At 43.1% G+C, this 22,143-nt stretch overlaps 1 protein-coding gene and 1 long non-coding RNA gene across 2 annotated transcripts in view; one reads left to right on the forward strand and one right to left on the reverse strand.

The window, feature by feature from the left end:
• Window positions 1–22,143, forward strand: part of EGFR (epidermal growth factor receptor) — a 230,189-nt gene that overhangs the window by 75,029 nt on the left and 133,017 nt on the right. The gene's annotated exons all lie outside the window — the stretch shown is intronic.
• Window positions 19,146–20,702, reverse strand: LOC141264307 (uncharacterized). Its single transcript, XR_012319883.1, has 3 exons — window positions 20,443–20,702; window positions 20,259–20,310; window positions 19,146–19,399 (listed from the first exon to the last, which is right to left on the reverse strand). It is a non-coding gene; the product is annotated as an uncharacterized lncRNA (long non-coding RNA).

The raw sequence follows: 22,143 nt of genomic DNA on the forward strand, positions 1-22,143 counted from the left end.
TGAAGAAAAACACATATAATATCCACCAGACAAGTACAAAATATATGGTTTACTGTAAAAAACTAAAAATGCCAAAAATACGCTAAATCATAATAATTTAGAGGGCAGCGGTTGCCAAACAACACTTAGGGATGGCAGTCAGCAAACTTGTCCACTCAAATAGATTACCAAAAAAAGACAGCAACTTGCTCTAAAAGTAAAATTTAAGGGGCAGCTAAAGTTTAAGAAGTTTGTATTAGCTTGGAAATACATTTCTTCCAAATACTAAACACCAGAACTGTAAGCATAGTATTACCTATTTCCTGAAACCTGTGCGGACCATTGTTGGGCTTTAGTGTGTAGAGTAAGGCGAATGTAGGTTTAAATCCATCGATTTGAAGGAGAACAAAGCAATGGTCAGTCTGAATTTGGAGATGCAAGAGCGACATCTTCCCCAGCCATCAGTCGGCAGGCAGGTTCAGCTGACTCTAGTATAATGTGTATGAAGATCTTAAGTCCACGTAAAACTTCTAGTTGCAGTTCTGGAATCTTTGGGGCCATTTGTTTTCCTTCGTGACAATGGCTGGGTTTCCATATATGACTAGCGTCTAGCCAATTGTTTTGTTTTGATGACAAAGTTACACACTTTATGCAGTAGACTGGTGTCTATAGCCAGATCAAAATCTCTGCATGCAAAGTACCAGCTCTGTGACCAATCCATTACAACTTATGTGCCACATATCTGCAGACAATCCCATATAAATCTATATAGGAAAGAAAGTAATACCTAAATATGTATTCGGCAAGCATTTGGATTCCACACGCACAGCTCTACCATATACTGTAAGGACCCTGAAATACAGCAACATAGATGTCAGCATCCTTTACCTCTATGATGCTGACTGGTAGACAGTAGATTTGGATGAACTATAGTCAAAGTAACTCTTAGATGGAAATAAGATTTAGCGATAAAAACATGATTTTATTAACAGGGTTGTCTCATACTCTTATCTTCAGGAGCCTTCATTTTCATGCCCTGGCTCATTCAAGTGAATTTTTCTTCCATTTTTACTAAGGAGAGGCTTAGAACTGCTTGCCATAATACTAATCAGAATGGCAAAGTTATACCCTGTGATATATAAGCAGAATACGATAATCTTCATTGATACTGAGACAATAAAATATATTCATGATAACTTTTGCCCTTCGGATCCCGTGAATAAGCATTGCATCTTGAATTAGTATGTCTCGTGTTTCTGTGCCAGATTTATAGCCATGTCAGTGTTTCTGTGTTCAAGATTTTTACAACCTTGGCAACAGATATGTATGTCGTGGGCTAAAAATTGGCCGAGCCAATCTAAACCCTAGAGTGTATTTAAGTTTAGATTTTAAATTTCAGAACAGTATATTCAGTAAAGTCTAAACACAGAGTAAACACGGATAGATCCAGCTGAGAGTTTTTAATTGAGCTTGCATGTAAATTCTTAGGGTATTTGCAAATGTTTTTAGAACAAACCACTCTGAACCATAAAAATATCTTCTTGAGTTGATCATGAGCAAAAATAAATTATTTGCTATTAATGAAAAGTTCCAATAAAATAAATGTATTTTTGCTCCCGAACATCAAGTAAAAGATAACATTGGTATTTCTCTTAATGAGCACTTTACGGCAGAATTACCTGCTGAGTTTTCCAACCACTGTTGCTTCATCTGATTATTCGTATCCTCCACCGTCTTCTTTGTGGATCTGAAGTCAGCCTCTCTATGCATTAATATAAGAGTGTCATATGAATGCAGACTGACTTCTGGTCCACATAGAATTTGGTTCTCCTATACAAGACATAAAGGTGGACAAAAACAAAGCTGACAACTGGGCAATAAACTGTCCGGTAAGATGAGTTCTTACGCTACCTTATACCAAATGTACTATTTACGTAGAGGCAGCAATGAAAAATAATTTTTTGCATAAGTTTTAAAGTCTTAGGAAAATGATTTTGAGGCACTCACTAGTATATACAGTAAGTATTGCAGGTTCTCCTCCTGCACTGTTGATATATTATTGACAATGAAGTCCCATCCTCAAGTTCCACCCACGAATGTCCCAAACCAGACGGAACAGTCCACATTAGAGCAGAAGCCAGGACAATTCGGAATTGTATCTGAAAAATCGGGCAGTCCTGGTAAATTCAGGATTGATGGAAAGAATGCAGGAGAAACCATTTTTTTTAATTGGAGGAGACCGATGGATGGGTATGGTCACAAGCCCCTCAGCCAACTGTCAATGGGGGAACATGAGAGGTGGGCAGTCTGAGAGAAAACGGGCAGTGCTTTACAAAGGGGGAGAACTTGCATTAATTATATATTAGTAAGTGCCACAAAATTGTGTCCCCAAAACCTTTGCAAAAAAATACAGTGAATGTGGACAACTTTTTGAACTATATTCTGTGACAATGTGCTGTAAATAGATATGCCTCCCATATCATGTTGACATGACCCTAGGACGAGAGGGTTCATTTGAACCTATGCTATTCCTTTTTTTATCTCTTATGGAAAAAGAGAATGGCATGACCCTCATCTTGGTTCCATCCCATATACAAATGTGTAAGATTAGAGTAAGAAGAAAGCAAAAGGACGAGCAAGAACAATGACCAATGACCTGATGGTGGAGCACCCATGACTGCATAGAAATATTTCTCATGTCTCATCAGAGTTTTTGGTTCGCATCTGCTTAACTTTAGGGTAACAAGGAAAACAAATCAAGAGCAGGCACAGCATGATGTTTTAAACGTATTTTTCTCCATGCTGTTTTTGGCAAAGAGGTAACATCTGCACTGCTTTGTAAGGGATTCAACTTCCTGATATATCGAGATTTCGATCCAAAACCGCCTCTCATTTGAAAAGTATTTTTGTTTCCCGTTTTCAAGCAGTGTGCATTTCTTTTCATTACATATGAAAATATTTCTGCTTAGGGATTTCAACTTTACCCATATGGTTTTAGCAGTGCAAAACACGTTTACGCATAATAAACTTCAGATATGGACATAACGAAAGTTAAGTGATGCACAGAATGGATAAATTATTACTGGATACGATTGAAAATATTCACTTCTTATGGGATTTCACAATGTAAAATTTGCCTAAAACTACAGAAAGGAACTAAAAACTATAATGTCTATATATAATGTTGTTGTCCGTCCAGTTTTATTAATTTATGGTTGTAGTTATCAAATGTTACCAATAGTGTGGTATGTCTACACTGTCGGTGGAATTTATTAAGAGATTTGCAGCACATTTGTGGCACACAAGTTGTGGAAAGGTAAAACATTAATGCTGAATATCAGGGAACTTTGGGTCAGGGACCAGTATTGTGAAACCACCTCTTCAGACCTTGTTCCATTCCATATTACACAGCCTAAAGCTGGCCATACACTAGATTCATGTGAACCAAATGTTTGTTCTGCAAACAGCTACCTCCATACACATGAGAGCTTGGATTGGCTATACTTTCATGTATTGTCAATGCAGAGAGAGGAGAAGGTCCATGTCAGACACCTCTGGTGGCGGCTTGTCTCCAGTGAAAACAAATCGGTTGTTGATATTCCAACTGTTTGATCCTTCTTTCCCAAGTCGTCATCTGTCAAGATAAGAATCAGGAGACCCCATAGACATCAGAGGATTGGCAGGTTCTGTCTAAATTGTTGGGTCCCAATGACCTTCATGTTATGTGTATAGGGTGGGTACACTCGTTTCCCTCTATAAAGCACCACATTCTACCCTGGGAGCAATGCTTTTAGAGAATTTGTTCCTAGTTTATGCATATTTTGGCATGTGACATACGCCACCTATTTTTTTTCTCATGGATTCCATATTATTTCTTGTGTCTCCATATAACAGCAGAGGCACACCAGGGAACAATGTGGGCCCATCACAAACTATTGGAAAACACAGATATGTATAATATAGATCTGCTGTGTATGAGCCCCAAGAACTAATGGCATGATTGTCCAATTGGGGACAAATTTGGGGATTTTTTGGGGGATAATATAATCCATATTTTTATCTTAGAATAAGTCACTTCATCAGATACACTGCTTGTCTTTCATGTTCCAATCTACTTCCCTTATGGAAGGGGTTATGTTCCCCTGTTCATTCATCCACAAACACGTAACCTTGAAAACGAAATGCCCCTCTCAATAATTCAGATATTCTGCAGAACAAATCATTTTAGCAAGTCAACTGTTTTTACACCTTCTGAATATTATTATTACATATTGATGCAACGTTGAGTGTTGGCATTATTAATTTATTTTTCTATTTCCAGTCTACTTATTCTTGGAAATGTTTACACATCTATCACATAGGATGTTTTAAAAAATCTTGGCATAAGGGAATTATGTGTTATGTATATATAATATCTGCAATGCTTTTGCACATCATGTTTAAAACATACAGCAGGCCTATGATTATTGCTTTCAGATTAAGCTGCGTGCATTCCTAGGACGTTCTGCAAGTTTCTACCTTCTACTCAGGAGGAAATTCAATTCTCAATGGCCCTAGATGTGATGTGGAGAGCAGGAGATGGAGTGATGTTCTCTGGTCACACTCGGAGTTGAAAAAGCTTTTGATATTGCTAGGTGGATGTGGCTATGGCAAATATTTATTATTTAACATCACTAGGCTATTATTTAGACATTTTAATTTCTAGGGTGTGTTTAAGCCCTTCCCGACATGGCTGTTTTTCAATTTTCAACTTTTCATTTTTACCATTTCATGTAAAGGAAAACGGGATAAAAATTACAAGTGCATTGAAACTGCAGAAAAAAAAAAGTTTCCGACATTAATTTAGTTTTTTTTCTTGTTATGATATTCATTGTACGATAAAAATGACTTGTCACTATCATTTTCCAGGTCAGTATGGTTACACCGACACCAAACTTGTTTCTTTTTATTTAAATACTGAAAACAATAACAGGAATTTGTGAAAAAATTTCTTTGCTTTTGTCGCCATTTTTTGAGACTCGTAACATTTTAAGTTTTCAGTCGATGGAGCTGTGTGAGGGCTTATTGTATGTATGACATTTTGATCTCTTTTATTACATTTTTTATGGAGTGTGATGACAATTTCTCTTGATCACGATTGGTTAATTCATTTTATATTTTGATAGACCGGACTTTTACAGATGCAGCAATACTAAATAAGACTTTTTTGCAGTTATATTTTTTTAATTTTTTTTATTTTGAAAACATTTTATTACTTTAATTTTGTAGTCCCATTTGAGGACTTGATCTTGCGATCATCCAATCTCTTGTGCTATATATACTGTAATACTAATGTATTGCATTATATAGTAAAACTCCAGTGAAATACATTGGGTACCTAGGAGAATGTGACTTATCATTGTGTTATATGATTGATGGTTTTTCTTTTGTTTTGTATAAGCAAATATACGTGTATGTTATGCAAGAAGCCTGCGTATACTGTGTTGTATTGTCATGTGGCTGTGAGAAAAAAAAAAATCTAATAAATTTTAAAAAATCTTCCATGATATTTGCATTGAATTCACTATAGCTTCTTAAAAGAGACGCTGCTTAAAGAAGACAGTAACTGGGTGAGAAGGGGCAAGAGAGTAGGCCATATGCATATCTACGAAGAATCTGTGACTTAGTGATAAAACTAAAAATATATAAAAAATAAATAATATAAAACAGTCTACGATTATAAAATAATAGATCTCAGCACATTAGGTTTTATTTTTTAATACAGATGAGCGTTAACTGCTGTATAATCTGTATAATGTAAGGTAGAACATTTATAGTACTATTTAGCCAGTGGATATTGCAGACATACTGACGCGCCCCCTGGGCCATGTTGTTAGGGATACCCGGAGCCGGATCAGATGGGGGTTGTAGTCTCCGAGTGGCTGTGACCCGGTCCGTGCCCAGGGTGTCAAACTCAGTGTGCGGCAGTCCTTGCAGATGTTCTTAGTGTCGACTACGCCACCCGTTGATTTGCGGTCAAAAGGCCGCCGGCTGCAGGATGGTCCGCTGAGGCTGGTGGTGTGTGTGCAGCTGTGGTAGTATAACCCCCAACGGGAGGGGTATAGCCTCAGGGGGTCAGACGTGGAGGATGGTGGTTGTGAAGGTGCAGCAAGGAGACTCAGAGGCATGAAATGCAGTTTCAGGGTTTTTACTCACTGGTGTTGCTCGGGTCACTCTGTACAGCAGTGACCACCCAAGCCGTGCTGCGTCCACCAGGTGCGGGACTCGGTCAACTCCCCGGCAATTCCTGAGTATGGTCCTGAGCTCCCTTCTTCTCTCTCTCTCTGGCCGTTCTCACCAGGGATCCACCTATGTCCGGCTCCCTCGGGTCTCTTGGTGGTTGAACCTTCTCTGGCTTCCCTGACCCTATGCTCGGTGTGCCATTCTGGTGGATTTGGTGAGGGTCGTGGCAAATCTTGCCCACGACCTCCGGTTCCTGGCTAAGGTTTGTTTTGGCCTCTGCCAGCTTGGGATCCGGTACCCTTTTGCCGACCCTTCACCCTTTTGTCCTTATTCTGGGATCTTGGGGTCCCCTCTCGTCCTGCGCCTCTGGGTCCCTCTTCCTTCTCCTCTCCTGGAGTTACTGCTGACTCACTGACTGACTGACTGACTGACCCTGTCCTAAGATGGTGCCCACCTTATATACTCCCTCTATGTGTGAGCTCAGGTGACCAGCACCCAATGAGCTCCTACATTTACCCAGACTACTCCCCCTATCTGCCCCTACACTACTGGGATGTTCCACCCCCCTCCCACTCCAGCCAGGGACAGACGCTGTCGTACCTGCACATATACTGGTGGGAGTACCGTAGTTCTGTCCCCCGGAAATGGGATGTATGTAGTGCATGCAGCCTTCTAGCTCAGTTCCACACTCCATCCTTACCCGGGAGTGGAATACCACACCTCTGGCTTGAGGTGTAATACCCCTGTAGCAGCCGAATCCTCAGGGTGCTACATTCCCCCCTGGTAAATCACAGCACGTCCTCGGGCTGTAAAAGAATAAAAACATCCACAAACATACAATTTTTTTTTTTCAAAAACATCATAAACATATAAAACAATATATATATTATCAGCATAAAACTTTTTCATATAAACATTCTTGTTCCTCCGGCCACGGTGCAACTTGTGACCGGGTAAAGTGCAACAGTCTCTTGTAGTAAAAACAACAGTTTCCTATAAAACCGGTAGGGGGCGCCTTAGAAAGCGCAACTATATACAAGGGGAGGTATGGCCGCTCTCAGTCCTCGGCCAGTGGGGAAAAAGGGATGGCTGTTCACAGTCCTCAGCCTGTGGGGAGATGGGACACACTGTAACAGTTCACTGGTCCCAACGGGGACTATATTTTAACTAGCAGCAGTACTTGTACCCCGACGGGTAACTATTTTACAGTTTCACTATACCGTACTCTAATGACGGCGTCCTCCTGCTCCTTCTCGCAAGTAGGCTTCAGACCCGTCCGGGTCCTCTTGCTCCTCCTCACACCGCAGCTCCTCCTCCGTCAGCCGGTGTACATGGAGGGCGTAGGGTCCTTTGGCACATTGGTGCCGGGTGAAGGTGACCTCATCCCCTACGTATAGGTCACGACCTCTGTGTCCCTCCGGTAGGTGGGACTCTACGTCTCTTCTGGTCACGAAGACGTCGCCGGGGGTGTGGTGATCTCTTATGAAGCCCCACCCGTGCTGCATTTGGAATTTAATCACAGTCCCGGTGGCACGGGGACCATGAGCTGCACGGGGGTTTCTGCGGGCTCGGCTCTTCTGCTCGGCGCTCTTCACTTGGAGCCGCTCCTCGCGGACCCGCCTCTCTCGTCGCTCTCTAGCAAAAACCTCCAATTGTTGCTGGCAGCACTCCGCACGCTGGGCTGCGGCTGCCCGGGTCTCCTCGGTGAACCCGATGAGGTCTTCTCCGGTGGGGTCCCACGCAAACTGCGCTTCCTCCAACGAGAGTGGGGTGATCTTGGCGGGCGCCGGAGCCGGGATCAGGGGCTCATCCAGGGGTCTTTCCTTCCGGAGTCGGGGATGGTAATACTCCGGTGGCCACACAAAGGGCTGCCCATCCGGGCATGTGTGCTGGGCAAATAGGTCTTCACCCAGGTGTGGCGCTGTGGACGTTGAGGGCGCTGTTGTGGTGGCGGCGCCCGGGTTCACCAGGCCTTGCGACCAGGCTTGGGGTACCCTGAATGTAAAGGGCACCGTGAAGATGGCGGCGCCGGGGGTTACTTGGCCCAGCGACCAGGCCGGTGGCTCAGTGGAGGTAGAGGGCGCTGTTGGTACTGCGGCGCCCGGGGGTACTCGGCCTTGCGACCAGGCCGGTGGCGTCTCCTGCTTGGCCGCGCTCAGGGTTGAGGCGCGTGACGTCACAGGGGGCGTGGTCGCGGCTCCTGCTTGGGGCCTAGTCTGGAGCGGTAGCGGTGCGGCAACGGGCACGATCAGTGGGACTTCGGGCTCTGCGACGGGGAGCGGGGGTAGGCTTACGGTGGCTGGGCTTGGGGTAGTGACGTCCCCTTTACTTGCCTCCGTCTCTTCAGCTCCCTCTGCGGCGTCGTCTCCGGCCTCCGTCCCTTCTGCATCCTCTTCAGGGGCAGGCGTGCTCCTCGTTGCAGGTGGTGTGCTCCGCTGGCGGGTTCCAGCCTGCTGGGCCATCTCTCTGCTCCATGCGGCCAGTACGTCCCCCTGCACTCGGGCCATCCTCTGAGCCAAGCCCTCCAGTGCGGTCTGTGCACGCTCCCGGTCTCTGGGGAGCTGCGCCAGGATCTCCACCAGGCCTTCTGGGGTTGTCGCTTGCAACAGGCTCCTGACCACTGGGTCGGTGCTGCCTGCCTCTCCCTCCATCTCCGGGTACGGCTCCTCCAGACTTCTCCCATCTTCTTCCTTTTGTTCTGTATCCGCCCACATTGGGGGTCGTCCTGGGGCAACTTTGTGATTGCCAGTTCCAGGGGCAGTTCCCTCACGCTGATGGACATATCAATCATCACAGTCTCTGCTGGTGGGGGCGGTTTCCACTTTTGGCGCCATTTCCGATCCTGGCCCACGATGGGAGGTGGCCTCTTGCCATCCTCTGGCACGCCCATAATGGCGTCCGCTCTGCCAAGGCGGGAAATCTTCTCAGATGGCGGGAACCGCTTCCCAGTGGCGGGAAACACTGCAGATGGCGGGAAAAGACTGCAGATGACGGGCAAATGGCGGGAACTGATCCGAGATGGCGTCCGATGGCGGGGACCCTCTGGAATTGGCGGGAGACTTCGTTTTGAGGTAAATGCGAATTTTTCTTCAGGCACGCAGTACCCGGTTGTTGCGGGCACGTGATCCTGCCGACTACGCCAAAGTTGACGCGCCCCCTGGGCCATGTTGTTAGGGATACCCGGAGCCGGATCAGATGGGGGTTGTAGTCTCCGAGTGGCTGTGACCCGGTCCGTGCCCAGGGTGTCAAACTCAGTGTGCGGCAGTCCTTGCAGATGTTCTTAGTGTCGACTACGCCACCCGTTGATTTGCGGTCAAAAGGCCGCCGCTGCAGGATGGTCCGCTGAGGCTGGTGGTGTGTGTGCAGCTGTGGTAGTATAACCCCCAACGGGAGGGGTATAGCCTCAGGGGGTCAGACGTGGAGGATGGTGGTTGTGAAGGTGCATCAAGGAGACTCAGAGGCATGAAATGCAGTTTCAGGGTTTTTACTCACTGGTGTTGCTCGGGTCACTCTGTACAGCAGTGACCACCCAAGCCGTGCTGCGTCCACCAGGTGCAGGACTCTGTCAACTCCCCGGCAATTCCTGAGTATGGTCCTGAGCTCCCTTCTTCTCTCTCTCTCTGGCCGTTCTCACCAGGGATCCACCTATGTCCGGCTCCCTCGGGTCTCTTGGTGGTTGAACCTTCTCTGGCTTCCCTGACCCTATGCTCGGTGTGCCATTCTGGTGGATTTGGTGAGGGTCGTGGCAAATCTTGCCCACGACCTCCGGTTCCTGGCTAAGGTTTGTTTTGGCCTCTGCCAGCTTGGGATCCGGTACCCTTTTGCCGACCCTTCACCCTTTTGTCCTTATTCTGGGATCTTGGGGTCCCCTCTCGTCCTGCGCCTCTGGGTCCCTCTTCCTTCTCCTCTCCTGGAGTTACTGCTGACTCACTGACTGACTGACTGACCCTGTCCTAAGATGGTGCCCACCTTATATACTCCCTCTATGTGTGAGCTCAGGTGACCAGCACCCAATGAGCTCCTACATTTACCCAGACTACTCCCCCTATCTGCCCCTACACTACTGGGATGTTCCACCCCCCTCCCACTCCAGCCAGGGACAGACGCTGTCGTACCTGCACATATACTGGTGGGAGTACCGTAGTTCTGTCCCCCGGAAATGGGATGTATGTAGTGCATGCAGCCTTCTAGCTCAGTTCCACACTCCATCCTTACCCGGGAGTGGAATACCACACCTCTGGCTTGAGGTGTAATACCCCTGTAGCAGCCGAATCCTCAGGGTGCTACAATACCATCTACATATACATTGCCAGAGGGCCATAGGAATATGATAGGAACCATTTGCAATTCATTATATTATTTTCGGTTCAAGTTTGAAATATAATGGAAACCGTTAAGAGCATGATTAAGGCGGATAGAATTGGAAAGAGTGTATTTTTCCTCATTAGTCTTCAGTTTTTTTTCCAACTCCAAGGTGAGATGTGAGCCTAGTGCCTCTTCAGGATAAGATTACATTCCTGGCATGCAGAGGATAAGTCAGGCAGGAGCTTAATTGTACTACAGGTACTGTTTACTGGCATTACAACAAGCCTTGATGAAAAACGGGAAAACAGATGGGGCACGACTAGGAGAATCATCCTAGAAAGCATTTTGGGACAAGTAGGAGCAGGGGACACACTGTTGATATTTCAAAGCTCACTGCCTTTATATGGATCTTTAATTTACATCTTTATTTGGAGATAGGAGTCTCCAGAACAATGGTGCAGCCCAGAAGTGCTGTTTGGTACAAGGGCCGCAATGCCATACTGAACCAATCCCAAGAGCCACAAAAAATTTCCAAGGGTATTTACACAAATACATCACCAGAACCATCATTAGTACATTAATACATTACCAGAACCAAGTTTTGAGTATTTGAGGACGATTTGGAGAGATTCTGCTCAGTTTCTGCTCCATAAAATAGATGTGAAAATAGACTAACTTACACTGAGTTTTTGGAGCAGAAACTGAGCAAAATACCGCCAAATGCTCTTCATAATCTCAAAACTATCTCAAAATCCTCAAAAAAGTTTTGTGGATTTTTAAGTTTTACCATAGCCATGAAGCATGTTTTGGATTGCTACATGTGAACAAGATCAGAACTACATGAATGCAGCGCCATAACCAACATCAGTACATGAATGCAGCACCAGAACCACCGTCAGCACATAAATGCAGTGCCAGAACCACCATCAGCATATGAATACAGTGCCAAAACGACCGTCAGCACGTGAATGCAGTGCCAGAACCACCATCAGCATATTAATGCAGTGACAGAACCACCATCCGTACATGAATGCTGTGTTAGAACCATCGTCCATACATGAATGCTGCATTAAAACCATCGTCAGTACATGTATACAGGGGAGGAGTCCTGAGGAGATAATTTGCATATTCCCACTGCATTTTGGGGTAAGTGAAGAGTCTCCGCGAGCTCAAAGAACACTGGATTTTGGCTGTTGGAGCTGAAAAGAGGACATCGGTAAACCGCTTTTTTTTTAAGCTTTTTTCACTGTTTTCAGAACATTAACAATAAGAACATGGAAGAGTCCAGGAGCCATTTGGTGAGCTGCATATCCTGCTACATGTTCACAGACTTGCCAGTGGAAAAGCCAAACTTCACATGCCAGAAATGCAAGCTTGTGTCCCTGTTGGAGGAAAAGTTGCGAAATCTAGATGAGAGGTTAACTACCTTGAAAATCATTAAGGAAGGTGAAGAGTTCTTAGACAGAGCAGAATTATCTCTTCATGATTCAGAAAGAGAAGAAATTCGAACTGCACCTGACGAAACAGAGGAATGGAAGCATGTGACCCACAGAAGCAGGAGGATCGAGAGGCAGTCAGCACCCATACTGCTCAGGAACCAGTACCAGGCTCTCACGCAGGAGAACCATGAAGAAATACAGCAAAATAAGACTTTGCCAGCAATGAATAACCTTGTAAGCCCTCAGAATCCTACTGGATGGAGAAAGAAGAATGTTGTGAAGAAAAAACGGAGAGTGGTGGTCATGGGGGATTCCCTGTTAAGAGGAACAGAGGCCGCTATCTGCAGACCAGACATAACCTCAAGAGAAATGTGCTGTCTTCCAGGAGCAAAAATTAAAGATGTGTCTGACAGGATATCAAGACTCTTCAGACCTACAGATCACTACCCATTCCTGCTAATACATGTGGGGACAAATGACACCGCAAGAAAGGACCTGGAAACCATCTGCAGTGACTTTGAAGACTTAGGCAAGAAAGTGAAAGAATTGGGAGCGCAGGTGGTCTTCTCATCCATCCTCCCAGTGGATGGCCATGGAACAATGAGGTGGAATAAGATTCTACAGGTGAACAACTGGCTACGTCGATGGTGCCGTCAACAAGGATTTGGATTTCTGGATCACGGAATGAATTACCTATACGATGGACTACTTGCTAGAGATGGGGTGCACCTTACGAAGACTGGAAAACATGTATTTGGAAGTCGCCTTGCTACACTCATCAGAAAAGCTTTAAACTAGAACAATGTGGGAAGGGAAGCAAAAGGCCAGAAAAAGCCATACAGCTGACAAATACTATTGAGATCTCTGCTACTGGAAGTGGAAAGGAAGAACAAAGACAAAACAATTTAAATAATAAAAATATGGGAGGAAGAGAAACCAATCACAAACTAAAATGTTTTTATACAAATGCACAAAGCATGGGCAACAAACAAGGAGAATTGGAACTACTAATGCAGGAAAAGGAATATGATGTCATTGGAATCACTGAAACTTGGTGGGACGATACACATGATTGGAATAAAAGGTTAAAAGGATACAACTTATTTGCAAGAAACAGACTTGATAAACGAGGAGGAGGTGTTGCATTGTATGTTAGAAAAGTGTATATCTGCACAGAGATTGAAGCTTCAGAGACTGGGAGTTCTGTGGAAACTGTTTGGGTAAGAATACAAGGAGAGAACAACGGAAAGGACACCATTGTAGGCATTTACTACAGGCCACCTGGGCAAGCTGAAGATATGGATGAACTCTTTATGTATCAAATGACCAAGTTCTCCAAAAAATATGACGTAGTGGTCATGGGAGATTTCAACTATCCAGACATTTGTTGGGAATCTCTCTCAAGTAAAACTAACAGGTCAAGCAAATTCTTATCCTCTCTTGCTGACAACTTTATCTTCCAAAAGGTAGGGGAGAAAACAAGGGGATCTGCTACTTTGGATCTAATCCTTATAAACAGGGAGGAAATGGTTGAGGAGGTAAAGGTGGCTGGGACCCTAGGAGGCAGCGATCATGCTATTATAGAATTTTGGATAACTAGAGGAGGAAGACATGTGAAGACTCAAACTTCAAGGTTAGATTTTAGAAAGGCAGATTTTAAGAGACTCAGAAAGAGAATAGGAGGGATCCAATGGCTGGATGTCCTTAAGGACAAAAATGTCCAGGAAGGATGGGAAATTTTTAAAAATGAAATTCTCAAAGCACAATCGTTAACAATCCCGAAAAGTAGGAAGAATGGGAAGCATTTAAGGAAACCAGGATGGATGAACACAGAACTTAAACACATGCTAAAAAGAAAGAAAGAAATGTTTATTAAATGGAAAGAGGGAGGCATATCTAAAGAAGATTATAATGCAGTCTGCAGATCCTGTAGGGCACGTATCAGGTTAGCTAAAGCTGACAATGAATTAAGGCTTGCAAGAGATGTCAAAAGCAATAAAAAAGGATTTTGGGGGTATGTCAAAAGTAAAAGAAAAGTCAAAGATGCTATAGGATTTTTACAGGATGAAAATGGAGAAATGGTAAGAGAGGATGTTGAGAAGGCCGAACTTTTTAATTCCTATTTTGCATCTGTTTTCTCTCAGAAAGAAAATGTAACATCAACTGATCTTCACTGTCCTTTTAAAGGAATAGAGGAATCCAAGTTATCTGTAAACAGAAAGATTGTGAGGGAATATTTAGCTAACATAAATGAGTTCAAGTCTCCAGGTCCAGATGAATTACACCCCAGAGTACTGAAGGAGATCGTAGAAGAAATTTTAGAACCACTCTCCATAATCTTTGAAAATTCTTGGAGAACAGGAGAAGTCCCAGAAGACTGGAGAAGAGCAAATGTTGTTCCTATCTTCAAAAAGGGGAAGAAGGTGGACCCAGGGAACTATAGGCCGGTGAGTCTGACTTCTATACCAGGAAAGATCTTTGAACAAATTATTAAACAACATGTATGTAAGTACATGGATAAGAATGAAGTGATTAACCAGAGTCAGCATGGGTTTGTAACTAACAAGTCATGTCAGACTAACTTAATTTCCTTCTATGATAGAATCACTGACTGGGTGGATCAGGGAAATGCTGTAGATATAGTATATCTTGACTTCAGCAAAGCATTTGACAAAGTATCTCACACCATCCTTATTGAAAAAATGACCAAGTATGCAATGGACCAGGCAACTGTTAGGTGGATTCATAACTGGCTTAGTGATCGGACTCAAAGGGTGGTTGTAAATGGCTTCACATCCAGCTGGATGATTGTCTCAAGTGGGGTACCACAGGGCTCCGTCCTGGGACCTGTATTGTTCAACATCTTTATCAATGATTTAGATGAAGGAATTGAGGGTAAACTGATTAAATTTGCTGATGACACAAAGCTAGGAGGGATAGCTAATACTAGAGAAGAGAGAGAGAGGATTCAAAAAGACCTAAATAAACTGGAGCAGTGGGCAGCAACCAACAGAATGGTTTTTAACAGGGAAAAATGCAAAGTACTACATCTGGGCAATAAAAATGAAAAAAGCATATACAGAATGGGAGGAATAGAGCTAAGCAACAGTACATGTGAAAAAGACTTAGGTATACTAATAGATCATAGACTGAACATGAGTCAACAGTGTGATGCAGCAGCAAAAAAGGCAAATACTATTCTGGGATGTATTAACAGAAGCATACAGTCTAGATCACGTGAAGTCATTATCGGTCTTTACTCCTCTTTGGTCAGACCTCATCTGGAATACTGTGTACAGTTTTGGGCACCACATTTTAAAAAAGACATAGACAAACTGGAGCAAGTTCAGAGAAGAGCGACCAGAATGGTGACTGGTCTGCAAACCATGTCCTATGAGAAACGGTTGCAGGATTTGGGAATGTTTAGCTTGCAAAAAAGAAGACTGAGAGGAGACTTAATAGCTGTCTACAAATATGTCAAGGGCTGTCACATTGTAGAAGGATCATCTTTATTCTCATTTGCACAAGGAAAGACTAGAAGCAATGGGATGAAACTAAATGGGAGGAGACACAGATTAGATATTAGAAAAAACTTTTTGACAGTTAGGGTGATTAATGAGTGGAACAGGCTGCCACGAGAGGTGGTGAGTTCCCCTTCAATGGACGTCTTCAAACAGAGGCTGGACAGACATCTGTCTGAGATGATCTAGTGAATCCTGCTTTGAGCAGGGGGTTGGACCAGATGACCCAGGAGGTCCCTTCCAACTCTACCATTCTATGATTCTATGATTCTATGAAGCTTAGTACAGTGATCAGTTGTAATGTCAGGTCAGCCCTATATATAATTGTATTGCTTGAACCTACAATTCCCGGTATGTACTTAACAATAGTAAGGAGATGCTGGGAGTAGCCATCATCAAACTGCAGACCATACAGGAACCACAGCACTGATCAGACACAGGCAGTATGACAAATAAACATTTACATCCAAGCACCTTATAGGTGACATCTTCTCGGATTCAACTTGTTTACAACTCTTTTGTCTCCATGTAGTAAAGATGCCATGATGAGATTTAGTCTCTGCCAACTTCCCTCTTCTCCATTTTCAGCAGCTCTTCCTATCACGGTGCCCTTAGAAATAAAATCGTTATACTGCCCCATAAATAAGAATATCTCCCATGCTGCACCCATGAATAAACGATTTACCCTTTCTGTGCTTCCTGCACAAAATATCTCCCTGCACTGTCCCACTCCATAGTATCCCCTCATACTACTTCTCTCTATATTGTGCCCCAACTCACTGCCCCTCCATAATGCTCCCCCCACACTACCCTCATCATAATATCCCCCCACACTGCCCCTCTCCATAATATCCCCTACACAAAGCCCCTCTTCATAATATCCCTCACACACAGTCACTCCCCCAAACTTCACCTTTCCATAATCTCTCCCTCACACGGCTTTTCTGCATAAAGTCCCCCCCACTGTATATTATACTATGCCTGCTTTCACAAGCCCCCCAATGTCCCATATGCCCCATAGTGTTTTTCATTGCCCCATGATGTTTCCCATTTTCACGTAATGGTCCCTATAGTGTCCCCCTTTTCCCCATAATGTTCCCCATTGCCCCTTAGTGGCCCTGATAGTTGTCCCCCATTGCTCCATAATGTCCTGGAAAGTAACACCAAACAAAAAAAAAAACACTTCATTTTTGGCTCCTTCTGGAGCACTTAACTGGTGCCCACCGCGTCCTCGTGGCCCAGCACCAGCAACAGTGTGATCATGTCAGCAGCATGCTGATCTCATCATGTCGATACACGTCGGGGCCGGGGTTGACACGCGCTGTGCTGCTCCTGTCCCAGCACCACAGTATTCAAATGTATTTGCGTCTGAAAGTTAGGAAGGAGGGAGTGGCAACTTCCGGACAGCAACACATATATATGTCGCTTTCCATCAGCCATGGCAGTGGTCTGTGGCCTCAGCACATGAGTCGGAGTACTACCTCTTATCTGACGGCATTCACAGCTCTTCTTTTACTAGCGGGCCTTGAACAATGTCAGATGTGTATCACAACGCATTTATGACGTCATACTAGACCGACTTATCAAAAGAAGAGCTGCGGATGCCGGCAGAGAAGAGGCGGTTCTCCCAGTCCTATATAGTGGCCACTGACCACTGTCGTGGCCGATGGAATGAGTCCCATGAATAAATTTGCACCAACTCTAATGTATATACAGGTGCATCTCACTAAATTAGAATATCATCAAAAAGTTTATTTATTTCAGTTCTTCAATACAAAAAGTGAAACTCATATTATATAGAGTCATTACAAACAGAGTGATCTATTTCAAGTGTTTATTTCTGTTAATATTGATGATTATGGCTTACTGCCAATGAAAATTCAAAAGTCACTATCTCAGTAAATTAGAATAATTGATAACAACAGCTTGAAAAATGTTTTTAAAATCCGAAATGTTGGCCTACTGAAATGTATGTTCAATAAATGCACTCAGTACTTGGTCAGGGCTCCTTTAGCATCAATTACTGCATCAATGTGGCGTGGCATGGAGGCGATCAGCCTGTGGCATTGCTGAGGTGTTATGGAAGTCCAGGTTGCTTTGATAGCAGCCTTCAGCTCGTCTGCATTGTTGGGTCTGGTGTCTCTCATCTTCCTCTTGACAATACCCCATAGATTCTCTATGGAGTTAAGGTCAGGCGAGTTTGCTGGCCAATCAAGCACAGTGATACTGTTGTTTTGAAACCAGGTATTGGTACTTTTGGCAGTGTGGACAGGTGCCAAGTCCTGCTGGAGAATGAAATTTCCATCTCCAAAAAGCTTGTCTGCAGAGGGAAGCATGAAGTGCTCTAAAATGTCCTGGTAGACGGCTGCGCTGACTTTGGTCTTGATAAAGCACAGTGGACCTACACAAGCAGATGACATGGCTCCACAAACCATCAGTGATTGTGGAAACTTCACACTAGACCTCCAGCAGCTTGGATTGTGTGCCTCTCCACTCTTCCTCCAGACTCCGGGACCTTGATTTCCAAATGAAAATTGGAACTCTGGGACCTTGTGGAGTGTGTCAATGACTGCCTTCTGGACATCTGTCAAGTCAGCAGTCTTCCCCATGATTGTGAAGCCTACTGAAACAGACTAAGGGACCTTTTTAAATGCTTAGGAAGCCTTTGCATGTGTTTTTTGTTAATTATTTTAATTTACTGAGATAATGACTCTTGTGTTTTCATTGGCTGTAAGCCATAATCATCAACATTAACAGAAATAAACACTTGAAATAGATCACTCTGTTTGTAATGACTCTATATAATATATGAGTTTCACTTTTTGTATTGAAGAACTGAAATAAATTAACTTTTTGATTATATTTTAATTTAGTGAGATGCACCTGTATATTTATATTGGCAGCTAGTATTTAATAAGGACAATTTCTGTAATGTACCATAAACTGAATGGCTTCTATAAAGCTTACCCTTAATTTATCTTTTAGGGTGGGTGTTTGGCAAAGTAATTATTGTCCCTAGCATCCAAATTTGAAAAACTGGTTACAAAGTGACATATTGATGTCAGGGGTCCGTATTCAGATACTACAAAAATATTCTCAAGGACTTTAAAGCATCCACCAGGAACATCCCAAAAATTACCATTTTGCTATTGGAACTTGTAAACCATGCCTTTTTTGTTCTGGTTCCCGGGATTATCCTGGCAAAATTAGGACTATTAACAAATATTGAGTAGTGGTCAAAAATCCAATACTTGGGGTTTAAAGAGACCTTGTTCATTCACACCAACACTATAACTGCTGTGATGAGGCAGCCTGACCCCACCCCAGCCAAAAGCCTGTGAGCTTTAACTGCCAAATATTAATCCTCTTTTTCTTGCCTCTTCTATGACTATACACTAAATACTGCAATTTTGGACTTATGGGAAAACGAAATTATTTTTATTACAGCACATAGTATTTCTTCCAGTATTACAATGATCATATTGTTTAACCTTGTATCTTAGCTGCTCTGTGCCGATTATTCCCACAACAGAGACTGGTGCTCCTCGTTATTTTAACCATAGCAAAACATTTTAGGTCTGGTGAAGGTCCATTCACTCAAAGTTTTGAAAACATCTGTCGACATTGATGAGATCACTCTTTTAATAACGTGTAAATGATACAAGGGAAACAATGGCTTTAATGTTATTTAATGTGTCAAAACAATATGAAAGCTCTAAATAGCACAATGAGGTAAGAAAACCACAAAGTGATGAGTCATCAAGAAGAAAAAGCCTGAGAATGATTTTTGAATGATGTATTCAGAGCATTGATGACCTGTCCATATACTACAGCTGGATAGGAAAGTGTCCCACAGTCCAGATCGCAGGGAAAAATGTGGATCCAGACATGTGGTTTCCTCCGGGAATGCTGGGCTCATCTGTACAGGCCGCACTGCAGATAGATACACATACGTATGCATTAGGACAATAGTATTACTTTGTGTTATATATTTTCAACAGGAAACAATCTCATAGTATTGTTTTATCAATAAATACAAGCAGTTATTGGGGAAGGGAATCAATAGGATGCTACAAATGGGCACCTATAGACTAAAAAAGATATTAATTGAAATTAAAGAGGTTTCCCACTAACAAAGCACCCTTTAATTAATATTCATCTTGGAATGAAAATAAGTTCCACAATTGGATGTGCTTAAATAAAATGTTCCTGTGCGGAGATAATCCTATAAATGTGCCCCTGCTGTGTACTGTGTAATGGCTGTGTCTGACCGTACAGGAACATGGTCTGATCATACCACATCTCCTGGGCAGGGGAGAAAGCAAAAGAGTATACTGACATTACAGCACGGGATCGCAGCTGATTCTTTTTGTGAGGTAAAACATTTTCCTGCCTATTTTTAAACAATGTTTTACCTCAAAGAAAGACTCAGCTGCAATCTGCCTGCTGTAATATCTGTATATTCTCTTTTGCTTCCTCCCCTGCCCAGGAGCTGTGGTATGATCAGACCATGTTCCTGCATGGTCAGACACAGCCATTACACAGTACACAGCAGGGGCACATTTATAAGATTATCTCAGCACAGGAACATTTTTTTAAACACATCCAATTGTGGAAGTTATTATTATTCAAAGATCTGTTAATTAAAATATTGATTAAAATAAACTTTTACCCTATAAGGGTTTTTGCACATGTTGATTATTTGCTGTGGATTATTTTGCACTAAACATGCGTCTCTTGGCAGGAAAAATGCAGCATACAATACGCACATTTTTTATGCTTTTTTACTTACATTTTTTATGCATTCATTTGAATGGGTGAAAAACGCTGAAAGAATTGACATGCTGCAAATTTGAAAAAAAAAAACACATTTACGGTTAAAATACACAAGGGAAGTAAAAGCAGCATGTGCATGAGATTTCAGAAGCCTAATTCATTTTGCTGGGACTGTAAAACGCAGAGATTTTTATCCTAACCTGATGCCACTATGTAGAGTTCTCCAGCAGTCCATGAACTTTATGAAGTTTTCCTAGTGCAGACGTGCGCTGTATGACCCTGCGGACTGAGCCCTGGCTGCCTTCTGCTCCATTACTGGTGCTGGCTGCTCACTGTCTGGAATGCTTCTCTCTGCAGCTGGGGAATGCCGAAGCAGCTGCTGAGCCGTGCAAGAATGATGTGTGAAATGTGTGGGCTTCATGCCCACACAATGGAAAGCTCACTTTTATTTTCCTGGCTAAGCTACAGAAGAGTCTTATATGTTGGAATACAAGAGGGACCTGCCCACCTAAATCAGCACAAGTCCCACTTCCTTTCCTGGAGGCCACAGCAGCAAGGTCCCTTCTGTTTGTGTTTCGGCTATTCAGGAAGTCTTCATGTGTAATATTGTCCCCCCTATCTACTATCCTGAGTTTATTTAGACTTTCACCGCTTCCGCTGCTTGCTGAGGACAGAGACAGAATTCCATATGACCCTGGACGAAGACACTGAGCAATTCTGTAGTGAAAATGTATAAACCAGTCCATCCAACACAACTTGATGGTGCTTAACGATTTAGCTAAAAGGCAGCCATTCCCAATCCTTATAGACCTAAAAAACAGACCGTATTGGTTACACTTTTTTAAAATAAATTAAAAATGGTGCAGTGTGATAACCTATGAAATGGATGACAGGTACAGGTAAGCGCTGGACTGCTTTTAGTTGAGTGCAGATCACATATCTCTAAATTGATCAAATTTGATATTCATTCTAAACTGTGTTTCCCATTAAAAAATATTATCAAAGCGGAATGGTGACATCATTACCACCGTCTTAGGGAAATGGTGACATAATTACTTCAAGCTTGGGGGAATAGTGACATCATTACTCCAAGCTCAAGTGAATGGTGACATCATTGCTTCAAGCTTAGGGGAACAGTAATATCATTACCGTAAGATTAGAGGAATGGTGACATAATTACTCCAAGCTTGGCGGAATTATGGCATCATCACTCCATGCTTATTGGAGTGGTAACATCAATACTTCTAGCTTTGCGGAATGGTGACATCATTGTTTAAAGTTTAAGGAAATAGTGACATCACAACTCCAAATTTAGGGGAATAGGGATATCACAACTCCAAGCTTAAGAAATGGTGATATTATTTATTACTCTAAGATTAGGACTCATGTATTTTATTTCAAATACTGATTGTAATGTATGTCATACTATTGGTGCTGAAAGTATTAGAATTAAGTTTAACCTAATTGTGTACAAGAAATTTATTCTAAGTTCTATGTAAACCCTGCAGCAAAAAATGAAGGGTGATGTAGACCCAGGGGCGTAACTATAATAGATAATAATAATAAATAATAATAATTTCTTTATTTATATAGCGTCAACATATTCCGCAGCGCTTTACAATTCAGACACATTATCGGCACGGTCCCCATTGGGGCTCACAATCTAAATTCTCTATCAGTATGTCTTTGGAGTGTGGGAGGAAACCGGAGAACCCGGAGGAAACCCATGCAAACACGGGGAGAACATACAAACTCCTTGCAGATGTTGTCCTTGGTGGGATTTGAAACCCAGGACTCCAGAGCTGCAAGGCTGCAGTGCTAACCACTGAGCCACCGTGCTGCCCTAATAGATGCAATTGCCCCCTGGGCCTGAAGCCTGGAGGGACCTTTGGCCCATATGA

The sequence above is a fragment of the Phyllobates terribilis genome, unplaced genomic scaffold (assembly GCF_046119375.1).
Source record: "Phyllobates terribilis strain yellow unplaced genomic scaffold, ASM4611937v1 Scaffold_4__5_contigs__length_816908805, whole genome shotgun sequence".
In the NCBI taxonomy this organism is placed as follows: Eukaryota; Metazoa; Chordata; class Amphibia; order Anura; family Dendrobatidae; genus Phyllobates; species Phyllobates terribilis.